This window comes from Berghia stephanieae, chromosome 1, assembly GCF_034508935.2.
Source record: "Berghia stephanieae isolate SIO BIC M18660-M18661 chromosome 1, UCSD_Bste_1.3, whole genome shotgun sequence".
In the NCBI taxonomy this organism is placed as follows: domain Eukaryota; kingdom Metazoa; phylum Mollusca; class Gastropoda; order Nudibranchia; family Aeolidiidae; genus Berghia; species Berghia stephanieae.
Genome location: NC_088360.1, coordinates 9147016 through 9169881, shown reverse-complemented (window position 1 = coordinate 9169881; position 22866 = coordinate 9147016). Strand labels below are relative to the sequence as shown.

The window sequence follows — 22866 nt, the reverse complement described above, 5'->3', positions numbered from 1 at the left end:
ACAACACTGATACGAGACCATAACAATTTGGTAACAAACTAGTAAATAAGTGAGTGTAAGATGTAATCTATCAGAAACGATTTTTCATAACTTGAACATTTATTCACTGTCGAGTCACGAGAAGCACATAATTGTCACATTATTAACTTTATGGCTCTAAAAATACATGGATGAACGTGTTGTTAATAATTTTGATGACGGCAGCCAGGAATCAAACTGCTCCATTTTAAGTTTTGTTTTCTACGCGGATATTCTTGACTGTTCATAGAGGATAAACAAAAACATAATATATATTTGCTTTGCAAGTTATTATGCTCAGTTGTTCCATACCATCTTCGATAACAATTTTATAAAACGGCAATATTGTTGTACAGTTGTCTATTATAATGCGGATGTTATGTTCTGGTACTTTTTGCACTCACCGCTACTCTCATTCACGGAAGGGAGAGCAGTGAAGCGCGTGCGTGATAGTGCTCAACCTGCGAAATGGGCTGTGGTCGACGAGAAACTGGTTCTCACAGAAAATAGCACTGAGTGCCAAATAAAGACGCTATTTCTAATCTGGATGACATAGACAACTGTATTTATATAACTATTATATTTATTCCTCATTATAATTGCTGTTTTTGCATCTGGGATAAACAAAACTAAGTTGAGATAGTTATAATCAATTATATTGACGTTCCCGCCACGAAAGGTAAGAAATTTGAAAGGGCATTATTATTGGTTTATTTGTTGTTGTTGTTGTTATTATTATTATCATCATCATTATTATTATTATTATTATTATTATTATTATTATTATTATTATTATTATTGCTGTTATTATTATCATTATTACTATTATTTTTATTGTTGTTGTTGTTATTATTATTATTATTATTATTATTATTATTATTATTATTATTATTATTATTATCATTATTATTATTATTATATTATTATTATTATTATTATTATTATTATTATTATTATTATCATCATCATTATTATTATTATCATTATTTTCAAAATTATCATCATTTTTATTGTTATTATTATTATTATTATTATTATTATTATTATTATTATTATTATTATTATTATTATTATTATTATTATTATCATTATCATTATTATTATTATTATTATCAACATTTTCATTATTGTTGTTTATGTTGTTGTTATCTCTAATTTTCATTGTAACATTTTTCATCCCTCTGCAAACACTGCTTTTTATATATTCAGTCGTTTAATCTTTAATTTAGCGGTCGTCGGCTTTTTATGTATGAGTGTTTTAGCAAAGGCTACATTTTCAAATTTTAATTTTTATAAAAACCCATCTGACAATACACAATCATTGTCAAGTCAATATTAGACCCCCGAATAAAACTGGCATAAAGGAACAATGAAAGGTTGAACTGTACAGAGATGGATAAGGAAGAAGAAGGGGGATAAAGTAGAGAAAGAATGAGGAGAAACAGGAAGTTGAGTCGAGAATGAAGAGGAGGAGAAGTGAAGGAAGAGGAAGATTAGGAGGAGGAGGAGGAGGAGGAGGAGGAGGAGGAGGAGGAGGAGAAGCAGAAGGAGAAAGAGGAGGAAGAGCAGGAGGAGGAGTGGAAGAAGGGAAGGTTAGGAAGAGGAAGATTAGGAAGAGGAGGAGGAGGAGAAGGAGGAGGAGGAGGAGGAGGAGGAGGAAGAGTGGAAGAAGGAAATGAAAGGAAGGAGAAGATTAGGAGGAGGAGGGGGAGGAGGAGGAGAAGGAGGAGGAGGAGAAGGAGAAAGAGTAGGAGAAAAAAGAAGAAGAAGAAGACGAAAGAGAAGTAGAAGAAGGGTGAGAAGATGCTTAAAATGCATACAATGACCTTCTGTAATTGGTGACAAGCCGTAATAATTATCTGTCGACTTAATATACTTATTGGGATTCTGATGGACCGCGCACACGCTGGCGCTATGAGACTCTCTATAGAAGTAATGAAATCGACGTCACTCAGCTCTTTGTTCTTGTTTTTGCCAGCCACTTCATCACTAGTTCTGACGATATTCTATCAATCAGACAATAAACGTTCAAGGTTACACATCGTTTTGTGTGCCAACGTATGTTGCGAACATTTTGGCTAAACGCATACCATCAATGTCTTATAACAACCTAACCGATTTCAAAACAGCCCCCTCCTCCGGTTTCCTAAGAATAGTTTCAACAAATATTGTCCTTGTAGTTTTTCAGTGACCACTATTGAATTTATCCTACAGATATTACTGTGTTACTGAAGAGGCGTTTCATATCTCTCAGAAGCGCTGTGGTCCTTGTACTTTATGTCTCTCTAATGCATATCAGTTTTTTATTATTACTGCGATAGGGCACCAAAGGCCACCCACTATTGACCTAATTTAGCTCTGATTAGGTATTGTATTGTTTATTGCATTGTATTGTAGAAACAAAAATGTATTTAAAATGATATTTGAAGTCATCATTCAAATCCTTCCCGAACATTATGTGGCTTTTTGTAGCAAGTGATATTTTATTCGGTTTTAGCTTTTTTCTCATAATTGTGGTAAACCAACAAAATAATTTTAATCTGGTATTATGTCAAAGTGAACAATGTGTCCACGGGTGGTTTTCTCCCTATCGCCTCGCCACCTCGTATATGTATAACGAATGGAGTTGACGTCACCCAGCTCTTTGTAATTGTTTTTAGACCACCGCAGTTGGTGTCAGTTCTCGCTTTAATATATCAATCGGACCGTAAATGCTAAATGTTACACATTTTTGTCTGTGTTAGTATGTTTCATCTGGCCGGCCTATGTTGTGAGTGTTTAACTTAAATTACCTTTAAGCACAGCAATTAAGTTGGCTTAATTTAGCTCTTAGTTATTATCATTTTAGACCAGTTAGTTGGGTGGATATTCGCACTAAATTCTACAAACGGTTAAGATATGCATTTCTTTGTTATTAATAGGATTGATCTCGTAGTTGGAACTGGTGTATATTTTACTTATATGCATACCACCTATAATAGTACTATGCGATTTCACTCAACATTGTGTCAAAATATTCAACACATTTTCACAGAATGTCACGCTCACCATCATAGCTTGTCGCTGCAACACCGAACCCACTCCACAGCATCTGTGGAGCGACTCTTAGGTCATGGTCAGTGTAGTTAGGCCCATCCCGGCATTCTCTAAGGATGTGCTCCATCGTCTGTTCAGGGCATCCACATGTACACAAGCTAGTCTCAGCCCCCCCCCCCCCCCCCCCCCCCCCATACTTTTTCATGCTTCCAGCTGTTCTCCCAATGTTTGCCCTTGCTCTGTTCAGTGTTACCCATTCATTCCTGGGGAACTCAGTTCCGTAGGGCAGTTCTTCTCTCGGAGCTTCAACAGCCAGCTTCATTTGCATGATTGTCCCACTCCCTCCATGTTGAAAGTCTGTATACAGCTGCATGATCAATGTTTTTTAAGCGCCTTGAGGTTTCGACGAACGGCGCTGTAGAAATATGCTTATTATTATTACTATTATTATTATTATTATTATTATTATTATTATTATTATTATTATTATTATTATTATTATTATTATTATTATTATTATTATTATTATTATTATTATTATTATTATTATTATTATTATTATTGATGCTTTCTTCCGTCATTAAGCTCTTTCTCGACTTCAGTCCACTTGTTGTTGGGTTGTGGTCATGGAGAGGGTGCCTTGAGTTAATTTCCTGGTTTTAATTCTGGGCTTTGGAAGCAGTGGCTTTTCGAATATGGGGAAGTACAATGCCAGCCAGCCAATGGAGGACTGGAACTGTAGTCGGTTTCAAGTCACCAGTAATGTCACGCTGAATGAAACGGTCTGCAAATGATTTTTACAAATTGATATTTATTGAATTACGCATTGACCATGGACATGGATTTAATGTCTTATTGCGTAATCTCTAATTCATTAATATATTCATTTGAGAGCTAAACATCCGTTAGCCTTTTGTAAATAGAAATTATAAAGCATATTATATCATTTCTGCAATTTTACCCGCATTGATCAACGAAATTGGATGACCTAGGCTTTCTGTTCGATAGCCTATGTTCTGCGATACGGACTGAGTGGTGTAAGGAATTTCATTATTTCTAATTATTGTGTAGGGAACGTCCTGGTGGCCATCTAGGAGGTTAAAGACCGACAATTTTCTCTCACAATCCCTTGATCTATTTATCTCATCAGAGCTAAAGCCAAACGTTCTTTTTCAATTTAAAACGAATAAGCATTGCTGGGTTGCCCATGGCATGGGTAGTAATTGTCATTTTATTCCGTGTTTGGTAATAATTTGTTGTTTTTTTTAAAGCTGTTATTTTATTCATTTTGTTTATTAAAATTGAGTTGGTAGTTAGTAGAAATACATTTGAATCAAATGTGTCTCAGTTTCTACGCCCTTCCTTACTTATCCGAACCAACGACCACCTGAACTCTAGCCCTTCGGTCCCGTGTCATGACTTAGAAGTTTAGTCGTCTTTTATAGTTGTTCCATGTTGGGTAGGTGCTTGGATTTAGTAGGAGGAATGTGCATCTCAGGTCTTCAAATGTCAGTTTCTAAAATATTTCTCAATTTGCTCAAGTTGACGATCATCATTACTCATTTTCCCCAAAACGTCCAGCATATGAAACAATCTTCTTGCTTGTAACACGATTCTGAGCTATATTGAAACTTATTAAGATACTTTTAGATTCCAATAGCTCAGTTAGTAGAACAATCGTTTCACATGCAAAGGGATCAAAATCAATTCCAGGGGCAGTCGAGATTTTTCTATAGGTACTCCAGCCGGGCCCTCAGTGATAGGGTAGCCGGGTCTTTTAGAACTGTCGGAAAGTGCTTTTCGATAAACTAGGGTCCTAGCCAAAGAGTATCAGGCAATTGGCATTGTCCGATTCACACTATAGAAACCAAGATACAATCTAGTCCCATGGGCCTAATGATTCTGAAGGACTACTCATGAAACAACATACGTTTCTTAGCTATTTTGAGACCTTTTAAGTTATACCAAATACTATTAGGAAAGTAACATCATCTTTATTTTTATAATTTCTTTTAGATATACACATTAACAAATATATTAGATTTAACTGAGTCATTCGGTTGATGAAGACGAAAAAGAAGAAGAAGAAGAAGAAGAAGAAGAAGAAGAAGAAGAAGAAGAAGATGATGATGATAATGATGATGATGATGATGATGATGATGATGATGATGATGATGATGATGATGATGATGATGATGATAATGATGAAGAAGGAACAGGAGAAAGAGGAAGAGGATGAGAAGAAGAAGAAGAAGAAGAAGAAGAAGAAGAAGAAGAAGAAGAAGAAGAAGAAGAAGAAGAAGATTGAGGAGATCATATTATTCTCCCCTATCTATAATGTTTTACGTGTTATGTTAACTTATCTCAATAATTGAACCGTGGGGAATATTGATGAAGTTGATCAATCCCTCCCCCCAAACCCTCCTTCTCCTCCATTTCTATTTGTTTCAACTGGTATAGGCATTCGTTTTATTAGTCTACACACCTGTTTCGATTATCCTCCTTTTTCAGCCTTAACATTTTTAAAATACGCACCGATACAACCTTAAAATATGGCAGGTGCCGGGATAAAAAAATATGGTATACTTTTCTTCCCACTGCGATCACGTTTTTAAATCATAATTTGTGAAAACATACAAATCTATAACTCTCAAACCATCCTGTATCAATAATAACAATATCATTTATTAAATAATTACCTCCCACAATTACTTTTGAAATTTTTGTATCGTCTGATATTTTCAATAATGTAATGTGCTATTACAAGGAATCTGTTCTATTCTTTTCTTGCAATATCATTTAGACACTTTGGCAAAGCAGTTATACTGCTGTAGTGCTCTAGAAGAGCGTGTATTTTTTTAAGGACGTGCTTTCTCGCCAAAATGTGTAATTAGCGTTTATCAATACCCAATGGATGAATAAAGTTAATCTAAACGTTGTCTTTTTATATATTTATTATTTGTTTTATTTATTTATTTATTTATTTATTTATTTATTTATTTGTTAATTAATTAATTTATTTTATCATACATTCATTTATATTTATCTATTTTTTTTATCCATTCATTCATCTATTTGTTTATCGATTTATTTATTCAAATATTTTGAAACCAACATATATAAGATCTACTTTAACTCAATGCATGTTTTATCACAACGTGTAATTTGCAAACGCTACTTTTATCTCGAACGTCCAATTTAAATTAGAATTTTAAAGACTATTGCTGTGTATCCCCGGTCACATAATCCTAAAGCCCATGCTGGGGTTTTATCATCGTTTCTACAGCGTTTTGCGCAGATTGTCACCCTTCGGATAACTCAAAATTAATATACTTTCTAACATTAAATAAGTTCTGGGTGGACAATAAGAGATTAAAGGACAACTCTCGACTTATCCCTCCCAACTTCTAAACCGGTCCCTTTGTTGTAGTAATTAAAATATCGATCTCAAGTCAACGAAATCATCTTTTAAAAATGTCGGATACAAATGTCATCCTCTGTGTCACACTGTTACTATGTCGGAATTAAGCGGATGTAAAAAAAATGTGAAAATTAATATATCGTTATCAGAAAGGTGGAATTTTGAATATATGCACTTGTGCATTTTTAAACCTTAATTACATATTTATAGAGTAAACTTACAGTATTTATCCACTAAACGTCCTCAAATCGCTTTACCAGAGATCCCTGACCAACACCAACACATTACATGTCGGACGAGACATCGTTTGTAAGACGATTTTACAATATTTTTTTCGACAGAGGCAACGCTGTTAACGTGCCATGTACTCATTTTGCACCAGAGTACTGAGAGAGCATGTGAATAAAGAACCTTATCCAAGGACTGAACCATTGCCGCTCAGAGTGGAACTCGAACCCTGGACTTTCCGGTCTGACGACGAGTGCCCATAATACAAGACTACATAACCACTTCATGAAGTTATTCAAGTTGCATATATTTATTGTATATTTCGATATATAGCATCAATATCCTACATAATACGGGTTGACAAGGTGTGACAAAAACATTTTCTAATAATTTTCTGTATCATACTCTATTTTCGACATAAATGTAATTAGAATTCCAAGTCGTTTCTTTTTTTTATTTTTTCTTTGTTTTAATTGTAATAATTCTTTTAATCTAACTAGCTAGACGTCAGCCTGGTTCACCGTTAGGAATGTAGTCATAATAATCATGGTTGAAAGCACTTCGATTCCTGTGGGGCATTGCTTTCGGTATACCACCATGCTCTGAAAAATAACATTTTTTAAACATTTTGGCCAGAAAAGTCGTCCTTTAAATATAAATGTATGAAATGAACCACAGCTTGTTAAAATTTCTCAAAACTGAAACATCCTTGAAAACGTCATTGAAGTTTTCAGGTTTTAAAGTTTTGACAAGCGATGTATGAAGGAAAGAGTTTTCTGGCCAAAATTTTAAAAACGTGGTTTGTCAGAGTACGGTTGTTTAGAGGTTCATTACCCGCCCAGGTCAAACCGAGTTATTTTCTTATTGGTGGGTCAATCATAATCACGGATATTTACAATTGGCAAGCTACAATTATTGTGTAATACTTGATGATAATAGTAATAATAATAATAACAATAATAATAATAATAATAATAATAATAATAATAATAATAATAATAATAATAATAATAATAATAATAATACATATTTATACAGCGCGCATTCTTGTGTAAAGCACAAGCTCTGGGCACTTTAGAATGTTAATTATAAATTTGGAGAAAAAATATACAACACCCCCCCCCCCCCCCCCCCCCCCAAAAAAAAAAAAACCCAAACAAACAATAGAACATACAATACAACCAATTCATTGCCAAATCAAGAGTACATAGCGTCATTAAATACAGTAAAGATATGTCTTGAGATTCTTTTTAAAGGCAGGCAAAGACTTGCACTCCCACTGTAATAATAAAGGATAAATCTAATTGTTCTAACTCATGGTGAAATAAAGAACTGTGTACCAATTCTTGTTCCGCTAATTGAATTGAAGCTCACAAATGAAATTATGACAGAGTGAATACAAAGCTGCTAGAAGCTTTAGACTTTAGACTGTAAAAATTAAAGTGAGGAAATTAATTATAACCGCTTCAAAAAAAAAAAGAACAAAATATCGAATAGGGAACAGTTCGGGCTCAAACCTCTGTTTCAAAAAATAATTGGCTGAAGAAGGATTTTGAGCCAAAACGTTTCGTGTTTGATAGTTTGTTTAACTTGAGTCACCCTGACAAAACACCGGTTAGAGACACCGAGCCACAAAGGTCTGAGCTATTGAGACGAGAAATTGGTTGATTCGACGAATTACGATTTTGATTGAATCAAAGTGAAAATCAATTATTTTCGTGCTTAATGTAGCTATGTGGTCTTGTCGTATGACACTCGCTTTCGGAACGAAAGGTCGTGGGTTCGAGCCTCGCTCGGCGTATAGTTATTGAGTCCTTGGAAAAGTTTCTTTTGTCAGATTCTCTTCTCCGTACTCAGGTGTAAAATGAGTACCGGCCGTAAACAGCCTTGTCTCTGCCGGAAATTTAAAAATGTAAGATCGCCTCACGTGTTGCTGTTGGTCAGGGACACATTGTGAAGCGCTTTGAGCACGTTTACTTAGAATGATAGCTAAGGGAGTCAAAAAAGATTATTCAGAAATTAATTACTTAGGGTTGATCTACGATCTGTATTATGTTTGTATACCATAAGCTCTACCACTTGAGTCATCCGGTGCTACAGATCCGACACCGACATACACCGTTAATGGCATCGCGCAGGAGTCCAACTGTATCCATCGGCTGAACTTGCTAACGAGCCTGGTATGATTTGATTCATTTTATATATATATATATATATATATATATATATATATATATATATATATATATATATATATATATAGAGAGAGAGAGAGAGAGAGAGAGAGGGAGAGAGAGAGAGAGAGAGAGGGAGAGGAAGAGAGAGAGAGAGAGAGAGAGAGAGAGAGAGAGAGAGAGAGAGAGAAGAGACACAGCAAGTCTGTGAGTTTGTCTGTGCGTCATTTACAGGGTAAACCAGACTATTTTCTGCTATTAGAATTATCCAGTTCGTCAAAAATTTTAGTTTTCTAATACATGAGTTGAGAATATTGCAATTTGCGTCGATTTTACAATGGTTATTAAAATTTTTTAAACCAACTATTTCAACCCCTATGATTTTCGACGCCATTTTAAACCGAAACTATGAAGCGTGCTACTAGGGGTGTCAAAATGGCTTTTTAAATACCAAATTTTTTAAAAGCCATTTGGCGTGGACAAATTGGGTTTAGCAATTTAGCATGTTTGTTTTTGGCATTAGAATTAAAAACACGCATTTTTTAAATATAGATCGCTATTTGGTCTTGTTGCATGATACACCCCTTCGGATTGGAATGTCCAATCTTCGAATCCCACTCTGATCTGCGCATAGTTGAATAAAGGCTCTTTACTGACATTCCCTCACCTTACCTTCTGCAGGTGTAAAATAAGTAGTTGGCCGTTAACTGCATTGTCTCTGTTGGAAAAAAAGATTAGTATCACCTAACAATCGTCGTGGTTCATCCTCCATGTTAAATGTTGCCGTTGGCTTGGGATCTCTTGTAAAGCACTATAAACACGTTTAGTTGGTATTGGGCTATATAACAGCTCAGGTAGATCGTATAACAAAAAATATTGTATCACCGTCCCACCCACTTTCTCGCTCCCCCACCCCAATACCATCGTAATCAAATCATTATCAAGGCATGTTAAACATCCATGTAGCCATGATCTAACCCAGACCGACGCATGTTGGGGTAAAAGATAACATTACTTATGCCTTATGCCTGGGGTCTGGTTGGCCCGGTAATCTTCAACAAAACAGCCAACTTTTTACTGAACATTTATTGGCTTTATCAAGCACGTAACCATTTCCGTTTCAAATGAAAAGAGGTTTCATTTACATTTTGTAATTGGTACTGTTTTATATTCCTTGTTTTCGATTTGTTGACTTGTCAGGCGATATTTTAGAAATATTGTTTTACATATAAATATGGAAACTGGATTAAGTAATTTCTGCTGAGTCGAGATGTACGGTGTTATGTCTAGAAAGAACTCAAGAGGTGTTGAGCTTGGTTGATGGCCGAATTAACAGAGATTTTGCAAAACTCTCGCCCTCTACCATGTGTTCTTGGGCAATGCACTTGACGCGTGCTAGTTAAATCAACTCAGTTATTGGCTTTATCAAGCGCGTAGTCATTTCCGTACAAATGGAGAGAGGTGACATTAATCTTTTGTATTTGGTACTTTTTTTCATTCCTTGTTTTCCTATTTCTTGTCACACAATATGTTTTGTATTATTTTACATGTAGAATTAAAAACAGAATGAAAAGTGCATGGCAGCGAAGCTCGATCGTCAGTGTTTTGTCTAGTAAGAAAGTCAAGCGGTGTTCAGCTTGGCTGGTGGTGACAAATTAGTGACAGATATCTCAATACTCCGGTCCCCAACAGTGTGATCTTGGCTTGACTCGTATTACTTAAATCATCTCAGTTGTAAATATGTGCAAGTATGAAATGACGCTTAACAGGTAGTTTGTTCAAGATGTAGTGAAAATATACGTCCAAATGGCCTGTTGGCGTAGAATGAAGCATTGTGAAACGCACTGGGCATAACATAGCATCACTGAGGAAATGCGATCTGTAAATGTGCAGCTTTGTATATCGGTAGTGCTGAATAGAAAAATAACTTCCTGTAATACATGCTATATTCCATATGAAGTGTAAATAAGAAATGTTATATGTCGCACGTTTTAAAAAAAATTCATTATACTTACCTGAGAGAATGTATTAGTCTTCTTTGACTTGCGTCAGTCTTCTCAAACTATTATTTTCAATGTATTTTGCACATATTTATCTTCATTGCATTCCGTCAAGCCGAAGTATCTGTCCTTCCTGATAACATTTATGTTAATTATGGTGATGGTGTTGATGACGATGATAATAATAATAATAATAATAATAATAATAATAATAATAATAATAATAATAATAATAATAATAATAATAATAATAATAATAATATAATAATAATATATTAATAATATTAATAATAATAATAAGAAGAATAATAGTAATAAGAATAAAATAATAATGATAATAATAATAATAATAATAATAATAATAATAATAATAATAATAATAATAATAATAATAATAATAATAATAATAATAATAATAATAATAATAAGATGAAGAAGAATAATAATAATATATTAATAACAATGATAATGATAATAATAATAATAATAATAATAATAATAATAATAATAATAATAATAATAATAATAATAATAATGATGATGATGATGATGATGATGATGATGATGATGATGATAATAATAATAATGATAATAATAATAATAATAATAATAATAATAATAATAATTGATGATAGTAATCATTATAACGGTAATGAAAATAGTGATAATAACAGGCACTAACATAGTGCTTGGTCAGCAAAAGAACCTCTTCGGAGAAAAATATAATGAAAAACAGTGAGTCACGGTACAATTAGCATGTGACCCACCGATTTTTTAAAATGCATTTTGATATCAAAATGACACATTAGGGAACACACATTGAGATACGATAATAATCTGAAAAAAGGTGCGTATGACACATTGCAGAAAGAAAAATACAATTAAACGCCGTCTACACACACACACACACACACACACACACACACATATTATATATATATATATATATATATATATATATATATATATATATACATAATAAAATTAGTCAAATTAAATCTTTGTACTTGCATAAATTCATGTCGTCTTTTGTATTGAAAATATACCTTTGAGCTTTTCTATAGTGCAATATCAACTAAACGTGCCCATAGCGATTTACAAGGGATCATTAGCCAATGGCAACACTTAACGTGTGAGACGAGACATGATATCAACGGGGTTGTTTTGAACCGATTCAACGCTGTTAACGGTCAGGTACTCATTTTATACCTGAGTACAGTGAGATAATGTCGGTAAAGAGCCTTTTTCTAATGACTCAACGTGCACCTGAGTACGGTGAGAGAATGTGAGTCGTTTTCCAAGGACTCAATTATGCGCCACTCGGGACTCGAACCAAGGACCTTCCGCTGCGAAAGCGAGTGTCATACCATAGACCACATAGCCGCACATTAAGTGTGAACTAATTATCCTGGTCAAGTGACAGATATACAAGAGGCTTTTATTTTTGATTTGAGGAGAACGTTATATTATAATTATCTATATTCTCATTATTGTTTTATCATGGGGTGCTTTCTGTTTGGTTTATCTGAATTAACAAAAACTATTATGTATTTTTGGGAATGTTAACAATTGTTTGAAAGGTTTATCATTACCACAACGCCATAAAACATTTTTGTGTAATGTTGGGGCTCAGCAGTACCGTGTATTGTCTTATCGAAAAAGGCATTCGATATTTAGTGTGTAGTAATGGTCTTTGACAATGATCCCGACGTTATGTCTTTGGGTAAGACACTTTCCAAATATGACCCCACTCGACTCAGGAATGGATAGATATCTGACTTTAGTCAGTTGTTAGTACTAGTACAAAACGACGTTGAGTAGTGACATTTTTATGGAATCTCATATTATATCATTTGTATTCAGTTTTTTTTCCAACAGTTCCCTCTGATGTCTCTGATGTCTATAATCTTCATCACCATGTCAAAGATTGCTTTCTTTTCCGGTATAATTTAACTTGAAATAATTTCGCAAATGGATATGGCTATAAATAGATCGTGTTTATTGCCTGTGGAATGCTAACTCGAATACATATTACGGTAATAAAATTGATGTCAATCCATCTTTTTTATCTCATGTTTGATGGCATAAGCACTTTTACTATCTTGCAATGCAATCTGAGCTATTATTTAAATTTCATGTGGAATAAACAATAGGATTCAATAGTCTGATGCCACGTCTGCCCAGCAATGAGCAGATTGGTTCTAAACAAAGACAATAGTTACTTTTTATTCTTCATGCTGGCTAGAACTTTTTCACAGGTCATGTGATCAGAATGTACAAAAGTCAAAACCTGTTCAGATTTATAACATTTTTCTCCTCTGCTCGTCGGAGAAGTATTTCATTAGGACGTCCGCCATTGTTCCGATAGTTTAGAACCGGTTACTAAGTTACTATGCGTCATTATGAGAGAAGTGAGTCACGACCTATTCTAAGCCTATTCTAAGAAATATTTTTCAAATGCTCGTATTATCATGACATAATCAATCGGAAGGTAAAGATTTTGGATTTTTAATGTTTGCATTTCTGAAAGAATATGCTTCCCAGAGCATTTTAATCTTTATTTGAAGTACATCGGGTGTATTTTCATGAAGTTATGGTCAGATGTATTGGAAAGTTATCCTTGACTAGCTGTAAAAAATATCTAGAAGTGAAATTAAGCTTTGATATTTCCCGAAGATGTACAAAAAGGGTTGATTTAATCCATTATGACAAAAACCCATTATTCAAATAAAAATTGACATTCTAACTAAACTTGGCAATATCTCAGTTGAAACATTTTCACCATCCGATTGATTATGTCATTCATTGTAACTAAACAGTTTATTTTGAAGTGAATAGGATTTATTCTTTACAAGCGCCTTTGGCGATGTCTGTGACGTATTGACAATTCAAGCGTGATGATCATTTGAAATATATATAGTCTTTTCTTATATTCATGCTTATTTAAAGATGTAATAGCTCTAAGTTGTTTCTATTTAGAACAATGGATTCAAAATGCGTTCTAAAGCTTAATGGAAATACTTGATCTAATGTGAAGTTATATTTTTTTTTAAAGAAAATGTTGCTGCTTGAAGTTCGAAGGACAAAATAACGATTAGTATTGAAATGTAAGCTTCAATTTATTAAACGAAGACATATACTGTGGACGTTTCGGGTTTCTCCTTTATCAACAAAACACGATGGGTGAAAGACTAAGGCTGTTTTTAATGTTTCATTCATCGTGTTTTGGTGATAAAGGGGAAATCCGAAACGTCCACAATATCTGTCTTCGTTTAATTAATTGAAGGTTACATTTTAATACGCGTCGTTATTTTTTAACGTGCTATTGTTAAGCGGTTGAAGGTAAAATAATAACATGCACTTTTATCACTTTAGCGATAAAACGTCAAATTGAATCAATAAGAGGAAACAAAACTGGCAATAAATTTCACTTTTATTCTGAAGTTTTTGTTGTGCAACCAAATGTAAGCCACATGAGCTTTTTAACCAGTTAACTAACTGGAAACGCACGAATTTAGAAATTTGGCCAGAAAACTCGTCCTTCAAATATCGATTCATTAAAATAACCCTCATCTTTGCAAAAAGTCCAGTCCCAGATTTGAGAGTTTTTGCAAAGATGTGGGTCGTTTAGATCGATCGACACTTGAAGGACGAGTTCTCTGACCAAAATTTTAAGTACGTGTTTATCCAGTGTACGACCGATAATCGCTTGATGTGATCTATCGCCTCAAATCAGTTTTATTTTGGGGTGAAACATGTTCCGAAAATCGAATATAAACTATGTCTGACCAATATCCGGTTTTATATTGTCCAAAGAGCGAAGCGCAGATTTACGAGGTGCTTGCTCGAGGTTAATAGGTTCCCGGTTCCGGACAAATATAATAACACATACTATTTCCTTAAAGATAACTTAGCTTTAGCATTTATATAGCGCAATATCCCCTAAATGTGCCCAAAGTGCTTTATAATAAGTGCCTAGACAACAACACTATTTACATGTAGGACGAGACGAACGCCCGGTAGGCGATATTACAATTTTTCCGGACATAAATATCGCTGTTAACGGTCAGGTACTCAGTTTACACGACAAGTCTGAGAATGTGAGTAAAGAGCCTTTTCCAAGGACTCAAATAATCGCCGCTCAGAAAGGGACCTTCCCGATCCGATATGCGAGTGTTATACAACAAGACCACGAAGCCGCACATATAAAAGAAATCTTGGAAATTGACGGAATGTAACTTAACCATCTAAAATTGTAGAAATGGCTTTCTTTAATTTTTGACAGAAAACTAATCAGATTGAAAAAGCATAGTGCGTCATCAAAAAACACGCTATTTGATTCTTAAGATGACTTCTAACTGTTAAAAGTAAACAAGATCAACATTGAAACATATTATTGAGTAATGTTGTTATCCATGCAACAGACTGAAAATAACCATTAAAAATTGGCTCGCACCCCCCCCCCCCCCCTCGCATGTTGAAAGAACATCATTATTAAATATATGAATCTTATTAAATATATGAATCTATTTTAAAATAATATTAATATAAGATATGGCATTCCGGTAGGCTAATATTTATATCTAGAAATGTCGATTTTAAAATGGATTGATACAGAAAAGAAATAATGATAACTTTATTTTTCTTAATGTCGATATTTAAACAAATGAATTACTCTAATTTTGACATTATATTTATTCTTTTTTTATTATTTGAATGCACAAAAGTCATTTCTGATATCAATCAATTCCTTCCAACCTATTCGTTTAGATTTATCTATAATTTGCTGGTGACTTGTTAAAGTGTATGTTGATGACTATAGTAACATATACTTCGGTATGTGCCAGCTGTTGTCTTTATCATTGTAAATTTCTGGGTCACAATTAGTTTTACTTTAGTTCATTAATTCGATAATACTTTGTTTTCTACGTCATCAATCTGTCTATAATTAATTCAATGGAATATTCAAATGTGGGTCTGCGTGTTTTTTGGGGGTTTTTTGGGGGGTTTTTATTTTGTTTGTTTGTTTTTGTTTGTTTTTGTTTTTTTTTGTGTTTTTTTTTTTTTTTTTTTTTTTTTTTTTTTTTTTTTTTCGGGGGGGGGGGGGGGGGGGGGGGGGGGGGGGGGAGGGAGGGGGGTATTTGTGAATCGTGGCACAAGAGATGCACTTTTTAACCCATGTGAAGGGCATTGAGCATTATATAATTTTGAAAAATGCGCAATACAAATGCCATCTATTATTATTATTATTATTATTATTATTATTATTATTATTATTATTATTATTATTATTATTATTATTATTATTATTATTATTATTATCATTATTATTATTATTATTGTTATTATTATTATTATTATCATCATCATCATCATCATCATCATTATTATTATTATTATTATTATTATTATTATTATTATTATTATTATTATTATTATTATTATTATTATTATTATTATTATTATTATTATCATTATTATTATTATTATCATCATTATTAATATTACTATTATTATTATGGCTTGCGAAATACTGTCACAACTATATTTTCGATTCTAAAACCCCTGGAATTATGGATGTAACCAGTCCTTCACATAATTTATGTTACGTATTGAATCGTAAGGCGGCATAACTATTTTAGTAGCAGGATGCATAGGGAGGTTCTATGGGATTACGCGACGTAAAAGAGCAAATATTTAGGCTTGAAAAGTAAGATGCCATCACTCTGAAGTCCGAAAGCTCATTTAGACAAGGTATGTTTTCAGTCCTCCCGAAGAGTGGTTTTACACTTTCAAGGATATGTGAACTAGTTTGTTGACATCACACTTTTGTTTTTCTTTTTTTTTTTTAGGGCAGTCAACGCCTAGAAAATAGCGTTCAATGAACAATAACTGGGTGGGGATCCTGACCTCCCATAGCGGGCAGGGAGGTACATACTGTGTCTTCTATCCCCTTATATCTTATCCAACAAGCTTTCTGTCTTTGTCTTGGAATGAGATTACTTGTTTTTTTTCCGGGCCCTCGTCGTCGGAGTCCTGACTGAGAGGGAAACAGTCAAATGCATAGTTGTTTTGGGAGATGATATTTTTTTCCTTGTAAATCATCTCTCTGTTATGTATTATTATATTTGTTATTTTTAATGTATAATGTAAGCATTTGAGTGTATTCCTCTTTGTTGGATTTTGTGCTTGTGTCCGGATGAGACATAGGTGATCTCAAACTAAGTACATTGGTGGTATGCTCTTGGAATCTACATCTGATCCCTATTTGTTCCCATTCCCCTTTGTCTTACTTTCTCTTGGGTGCTTTAATTGTAATTCTAGAACTTTTTACTATCCCATTTTCTTCCTTTTTACTGGCGCTGATATAACCTAAATGTGTTGCAACCGCCGTAAAACCCTTAAAAACAACAAAACAACAAAACAATGAACAATAACATCAAACCTCATGCAGGAACAACATCGTCCAGATCTAATATAACCCTATTACTCAATAGATAGTATGGCGTTGACGTCACTCAGGTGACTTTTGCCATCCGCCTTTTTGAGTAATTCTCACTAAACTGTATTAACCAGACTATAGATAGAATGCGCTTGGCCAAGGAGTTCACAACATTGCCATCCGGAAGTATAACGGACCAACACACAAACTCTGTGAACTTTTATAGTCTGGTTAATACAGTTTAGTGAGAACAACTCACAAACGCGGATGGCAAAAACAATAACAAAGGCCTGAGTGACGTCATCTGCATACTATCTATAAACGTTCCAGGTTACACATAGGTTTGTTTGTTGGTCCGTTAAACTTCCGTATGGCAATGTTGTGAGCGTCTTAGCCAAGCGCATACTATCTATAGTGTAACGCCATGTGGTCAGAACGGCCAAGAATTGATCTTGACTTGGTCCTGTCACTACTTATTTGGCAGATTGTTCCATTCATGTGTGATTCGTGAAAAAAAAATCGATTGACCACATGCCGCGTTGATTTGTTAATTGTGAAAGTTATCCGACAGCTTGTTTCGCAATGCAGATATTAATATGGACCCAAAATCATAATTTGCTCAATAGATATTTATACCATTGCATGATGATAATATATTCAAATTACTTTCCAGCTTTCCAACTTTTCCGTCTTATAAAAAGCCTAAATAAATCTTTTACAATCTGAAACGTAGTTTCTTTCAAAGTGCTAGAGAAAACTGAAAGAAAAACACAATAAAAAATGCCAAACTAAACAGGGAAAAAGCCTGCCTCAACTTGCGGCCAAAACTGTTTCCAAACTTTTAACCTTCATATTTTCAAATCAAATCGCTATAGCTCTGAGAGAGAAAAAAAATACTTTGGATTCAAACCCACGAATGTTCACCCCAAATGTAAGTAGCCTAGACTTACCAAAATGTATCGCCCTTCTCCAATCTAGCATAAAAAAAGAAAAAAAAAGGTAACGCAATTAATCCACACCCACAACCAATGAATAATTAACTATGACAATATATCATATCTATTTTTTATAACCCCGACAGTTGTGCATCAAAGCTGCCACATTTATGTAAATAATGGCAACTACTGTTTGCTCCTATCTCATTGGAACACATTAAAAACCATAATCCCAGTCATCAGAGCAGTTACCCCTTATCCCTTACACAAACAAATATTTCAGACAGTAATACTATTGTTTAAACGCTTTCGTTTCTGTTGGATCTATGCCTGGACTAGGCCGTGGCCACATAACTGTGGATCGTTATTATTCTTGCGTGGGCTTTTAGATTGTTTATTGAACGTCATTTTCTTGGCGCAATAATGAAATAAGAAATAAAAAAGAGAAGAAGTCTACACTGATTGTGATTCAATGTGCGGCTATGTGGTCTTGTAGTATGACACTAGCTTTCGGATCGGAAGGTCCTGGGTTCCAGCCTCGCTCTCGGCGCATAGTTGAGTCCTTGGAAAAGGCTCTTTACTCACATACTCTCACCATACTCAAGTTCAAAATGAGTACCTGGCCGTTAACCTGGCAATATCCACTAAATGTGCTCAAAGCGCTTTACAAGGGGTCCCTGGTCGACAGCAACATTTAACATGTAGGACGACACATGACGCCTGTTAGCCGATATTACAATTGAAGACAACGCTGTTAACGGCCAGGTACTCATTATACACCTGAGTACGGTGAGAGAATGTGAGTAAAGAGCCTTTTCCAAGGGCTCAACTATGCGCCGAACGCGAGGCTCGAACCCAGGATCCGAAAGCGAGTGTCATACCACTAGACCACATAGCCGCCATTATGTTTATTACAATTGAAGTTTCTTACCCAAGGACGCATAGCTTTGGCCAGATTTTTATATTCATCATCCCCTATCCTGTCAATGAACAAGCTTACTATCGCTTGACTATTTTTCCTGGCCGTATTCTGGACTCCATCAACTCTATTTATTAGGAACTTAATTGCCCTACTCTAAAAAAAGACATATTTTATATTTAAGTCCGTTCAAAACACACAAATCCCACGATTTTATTAGAAAATATTTGACAGATTAAATCGTTTTCCCTTATATATATAGGTCTATCTTATTTTTCATGATACGAACGTCTTAGTCATATTATTATTATTACTATTATTATGATTATTATTATTATTATTATTATTATTATTATTATTATTATTATTATTATTATTACTATTATCATTATTATTATTATTATCATTATTATTATTATTATTATTATTATTATTATTATTTTTATTATTATTATTATTATTATTATTATTATTATTATTATTATTATTATTATTATTATTATTATTATTATTATTATTATTATTATCATTATTACTATTTTAAAATTTATGGTCCAAGATTAGATAGTTTTTACCAAAATGAGAGTAATTCAAATCCATCGATATTTGAATGACGAGTTATCTGGCTAAATTTTCATTAGTACCATTCCAGAGTACGTATTTAACTTGTTAAGCAACCTAACTTTTCAACAAATTTATCAGTACCAAACTTAACATCTTGTAATCCGATTATCTTTTAGAACCGCTTTGTTATTTTATCGGTTATTTCCAAAATATGAAAAACTGTAGCAAAAATAACGGAAGATAACGTAATATAATCTGGTAATTAATGATATGAATAGACAGCATCTAAATTTAGGAGTCTGGACGGAAATATGAACGTTCTGTAAAAGCGCTGATAACAAAGAGGATTTGAAAGTCAACAGATTTGTGTTTAAAAATAACAAAAAGCGAAAAGAGAGAAATAATCTGTTTTCCAGTTGTAAAACTGTAATATATTTTACAAAGAATTTTGTATCTCCAATCTAGTTTCTCGAGGACTATTAAAGTCACCAGTCTGGATAAAAATGTTCATTTTGACCGAATTAAATGTACATTTGCGGTATGACACTCGGGTTGTGACATCATGTGTTAAGTTTGAGTCCCAGTGGGGCGGCTCAAGGTTGAGTCCTTCATTTATCTCCACGGATTCCTTCATTAGCAATCCAACGTTCGTATTTGTATAGACAGGTTCTCATTCACGACTGCTCCAGTGGAGTGGTTGATACGTGTAAAGGACCGTACTAAATAAAAGACACACAGGAGTACTGCAGGGAGAGACTTTGACTATTATTGTTATCTATTGAGTCACGGACCAAACTCATCAACGCTTGACATTTCAGAATAAACATTACACAATCAGTCGTTGATTAGCAAAATGTGAGTAAGGATGATTTTCCATTGAATCATCTTTGAAACGCTCGCAACGAGACCTCAAGCTGATTCCATCCACATCACTAGATCACAGCACAACAAGATTGCTTATTTTGTTAGGTACCGATCATGGCTTAACCAAATAATTGCCGTACTCTGAGAAGATAAGGTTTTTTTTTTTAATTTGGCCAGAAAATACGTCATTCTTATTTCGATTGATTTAAATGACCTTCATCTTGGCAAAAACTCTCAAACCTGGGACCTAGCGAGGTCCCAGGTTTGAGACTCGTTGACAAAATGAGGGCTATTTTAATAAATCGATATTTGAATAACAAGTTTTCTGGCCAAACGTGTGAATATATTTCCAGGGTACGAAATTTATCTGGTAAAAACTGATGAATATAAAGGGGGTAGTCATTTAATGCCATAGTACAGATGGGGCTTGATTTTATCATCAACGTTTTATTGCGTTGAACGGACAATAGCAACAGGTTGCTACCCTTTTGATAGAACACTAGTTCATCGCAAAATACTCTTAAGTTGATCTAACAGACCCAGCTACCCAATTGCTGTTCGGTGGCCTGGGGAGTCCGAAAAAATCTCATAAAAAACCTTTGCTTGAGAAGAGAGTATTCTGATAATTGAGGCATCGGGATAGATGAATGAGTAAAAATTTGTAACACTTTTAAAAATTAACTGATTTTTCCAGCACCTGAACTTGCAATGTCCAGTCTCAATCTGTGGATTGCCAGATTGGATATCCATTCCCCCAATGCTTCCAATATTCCTCCTCATTGTGCCTAAAAGGTATTTGGTAGTGACGGAGTTAATCTATCGGAAAGCCAAAATGGTTTGGAGAGGAGTCGACACCAAGTAACATGGGATTTGTTGTATCGTGGATGGAATAAAGTATAGCTCGGGGTGTTACGGTTAAAACACTAGGGCTGATAGCATTAATGGGAAAGATAGTTAATTTGTTAACGCGTCTACTGTATGTGGCTATGTGGTTTAGAGATATGACACTCGCCTTTGGATAGAAAAGTCCTGGCTTCTAGTCCCGCTATGAACGGCGCATAATTAAATGCTTAGAAAATGCTCTTTACTCACATTCTCTCATCATATTCATTTTGTAAAACGGGTAACTGACCATTAACAACGTTTTATCACCTAACATGGGTGTCATGCCTCGTTCTACATGTTAAGTGTTGCTGTTGGCTATGTACCACTTGTAAGGCACCTTGAGCTCCTTTATTGGACATTTCACAATGTAAAAGCTCAAGATTTAAACGGTGTTTGGTAAAGACAAATTTAACTTACGTGAAAGCCAAAATAGTTTGGAGTCGAGTCGATACCAAGGAAAATGGGATTTGTGTGTTTTGGACGGAATAAGATATACCTGGGATGTTGTGGTGAAAAGCTAGGGCTGAGAGCATTATAAGGACAGAAAGGCAAGTGTCTACTATGGATTCAAACTCAATCGACATTAACCAGTTAACCGCCGTGTTTTGAAAGGACCCGTAGTGAAAAAATGGCCAGAAAACTCTTCCAACAAAAATCGATCGATTCAAATGACCCTCGCCTTGGCAAAACTCTCAATCCTGGGACTTTACGAAGTCAGATGCTTAAAACGGAATTTAAAGCATACCAGACTGGACTTTCCTCATTACCGTTTATAAAATAATTTTCAATTATTTTTTTTACTGAAATGCCATCCCGATACCAAACACAAAATGAATTTTTGAACTTAATTTTAAGACGATAAGTACATATCTACTATATATACACCATTTTATTCAGCAAAAGAACATCCTAAAGTTTTTTGTAAATATAACACATTTTTCTCTTTAAATATTGTGATCTAAAAGATGAATCTGAATTAAAAAACAGTAGTTTTAAATTTTCAAAGTTACATATCTAAAAAGGAGATGCTCTGGTATTTAACACAAGGTGAAAAACCAGACGTAGTTTTATATTCCGAAACATGGTTAAATAACATTATTAAAAATAAAATAAATCCGCCCGGTAATGAACTGTATAGGAGAGATCGTATGGTGGTGTAATGATTGCCGTTAAAGACTCGCTACTTTCAAATGAAATTGACAATATGGAATTCCAAAGCGGGTTTGTTGCTGTACAAAGTAAGGGTTACGAAATCCCCCATTTGTTATAGCATTATTTTACAGACCACGTAGTCGTGATAAGTAATATAATCCTCTTTTGTGTAGTGATATAAAGATTCTTGAGCACGTATTTAAAAATTCTGCGATTTGATTAGGAAGC

At 34.1% G+C, this 22866-nt stretch overlaps 1 protein-coding gene across 1 annotated transcript in view; it reads left to right on the top strand.

Annotated features, from left to right (window-relative positions):
* Positions 1–519: 519 nt before the first annotated feature.
* LOC144967441 (uncharacterized) overlaps positions 520–22866 on the top strand; it is a 160968-nt gene continuing 138621 nt past the window's right edge. Inside the window, exon 1 of the mRNA XM_078904696.1 lies at positions 520–697. The gene's annotated coding sequence lies outside the window, so the exon portion shown is untranslated. The remainder of the gene's footprint in view (positions 698–22866) is intronic.